The following is a 2301-nucleotide window of genomic DNA, read 5'->3' as shown; positions in this document are numbered from 1 at the left end:
TTAGGTTCATTGGTTCACTGCATGTCGTTATCCAATTCATATTTTCATAATTGCATCATAGTCTCTTTCCCGATTGATCTTAGTTTCAAGTTTATTTTTGAAATTCAAATTGATGTTAATCGATTTTGGATATTCAATTTGATTTTGAGTTTTAGATTAATTTTGGAAGTTATTTCATCTTTTATTTTAGAAATTTCGATCGAATTCGAACCTTTTCTTACTAACGGGCCATAAGGAACTTTGGGCCCATTCATCCTTTTGTTCACAAAAATTCAGATTTGCACTTTGAGCCCATTAACCTCTTTCCAAATTAATCCAATTTTCTATTTTTACAAACCAAAAATCCAAGTTAACCAAATACATATCCAACCAAAATCCAATTTACAATTTGTTCTAATCCATTTGTCCATTTAAACCAATTAGTCCAATTCCTAATATCCAAATTCATTGAATTGTCCAAATCCATGTACATACCCATTCATAGTTTACGGTATCCAATAAGCCAAATGGAAAAATAATAATAAGAAAAGCAATTTGAGAAAAGTGCCAAAGCAAAAACTCCATAAACCAAGTACGTCTACACCACGTACAAAACTCAACCACCTGCTACCAATTCAAGTGCAAACAGCAGCTGAGCCAAGACTACAAACAAGCCGCATTCAAGCTGGAAGCGAAACGCAATCCAAAGAGCATAAGCGTACAGGTGAAAATCAAGTAAAACGCACGGGCCAATTTAAACAACAGCAACTTGAATGACTCACCTGCAAATTTCCAAACGCAACTACAATTCGTAAACGGCAGCAATCGTAAATCTCCAAACAACTCCAACAAAACCAAGCCAAAACGACACGCCGAGCAAATGCAAGCCAAGACAGAAATGGCATCGCAAGCGGTGAACGACAATGAAAACGAAAACGACATCAAAATAACAAAAAGCAGTGCAGAATCAATTCAAATTCACCGTGCATAACAGTGCTATAAATACCAGAATTGAGTGAAGCCTTCGCTTCTTGGAGACTTATGGAATCTCCCACTTCTTCTTCTTCCTCTCTTTCTTTTTCAATCTCCATTAGCCAACACTCTTCAACCGCTTCATCAACGCCGTCTTCTTCTTCCGCTTCGTTAGATCAGAATCGCAAACCGCCATCGTCGTCGTTGTCGAAATGCAACCGAACTGGAAGATCCGTTTCATCTGCTGTGCAAGGAACGCTTAGATCCAGTATGATCCAAACGAGGCGAGGAGAAGAAGATCGAATTAACTAGAAGTTTCGAGTTACCGTTGCTTCGAATTCTCCGCCGACGAGTCCGCCTTCACCATCGTCGGTAGGATCTCTTCCTCCTTTCGCACTATCAATCTCCTTGTTGTAGTACGGGTTGTATTTGGATCCCGTCCATTCTAATAGATCCGTTTCCGCCGTTATCTAGTCGTATCTCGCGATGTCGTTGTTTTTCTGTGTGTTGAGTTTGTTACTCTTCAGGTAGGTTAGGATGTGGAGGACGAGTGAGATCCCGTTAGCGGGAGGGAACGCCGCCGCCGGTGACCGGTGTGACGTCCTGGTGTGTTCGCTTCGTTTTCTCCTGGACTGGGAGCGTCTGTGAGCGATGAGGGATGAAGGATCTTTGCGTTTCGTTCAGTCCTTGTCGTGTAGGCTTATAGATATTCCTTTTAGGCCCTTTCTTTTTGGTTGATCTCAATTTGATGTTGAGTTTGCTGATCGTATTAGTTGGGTAATGACTAGAGTATTGATCATAAGGTTTGCAAAATGCTAATTAAATAATAATGTTTGCTAATTGGTTGATCATTAGAGTACTGATTTTGTTTGGAAGCTTAATTGGAATTACGCTAACTTTTTAGAATTTAATTAGGTTGATTTTGTTTAGAGTTTCATTTGATAGTTGTTTCTAATTGGAGAATTTTATTTGATAATCGTAATATGTTAGAATTTCACTTGATGATTGTTTTAATTTTAAAATTTCCTTTGATAATGGTTTTTATTGTAGAATCAATTGTGATAATGGTCTTAATTTTAGGATTTATTTCGAATTATTAATTCGTTTATTTTCGACTTCTTTCTTATTAGTTGCTTAATTTTCAATGCGATGATAACTTTGTTAGTTGTTTTAACCTTAGAGCTTCATTTGATAATTGCACGATTTGTGTTGATATTAGAGCTTGATTTAGATATTGATATTGTGGTTAAATATTTTTTTATCATTTCTTTTGATTTTACCTTAACATTTAACAATTAACCTCTAACTTTTACAATTCCGCATTCTAACATCTAATTCATTTAAATTTCG

General features: G+C 36.8%; 1 long non-coding RNA gene across 1 annotated transcript; it reads right to left on the bottom strand.

The window, feature by feature from the left end:
• Positions 1–419: 419 nt before the first annotated feature.
• LOC127103897 (uncharacterized) lies at positions 420–1943 on the bottom strand. The gene is made up of 2 exons (XR_007794801.1): positions 762–1943; positions 420–664 (listed from the first exon to the last, which is right to left on the bottom strand). It is a non-coding gene; the product is annotated as an uncharacterized LOC127103897 (long non-coding RNA).
• Positions 1944–2301: the final 358 nt, after the last annotated feature.

Source organism: Lathyrus oleraceus, chromosome 7 (genome assembly GCF_024323335.1).
Source record: "Lathyrus oleraceus cultivar Zhongwan6 chromosome 7, CAAS_Psat_ZW6_1.0, whole genome shotgun sequence".
In the NCBI taxonomy this organism is placed as follows: Eukaryota; Viridiplantae; Streptophyta; class Magnoliopsida; order Fabales; family Fabaceae; genus Lathyrus; species Lathyrus oleraceus.
Note: the sequence above shows the minus strand (reverse complement) of the source record. Positions and strands in the feature narration are given on the sequence as shown.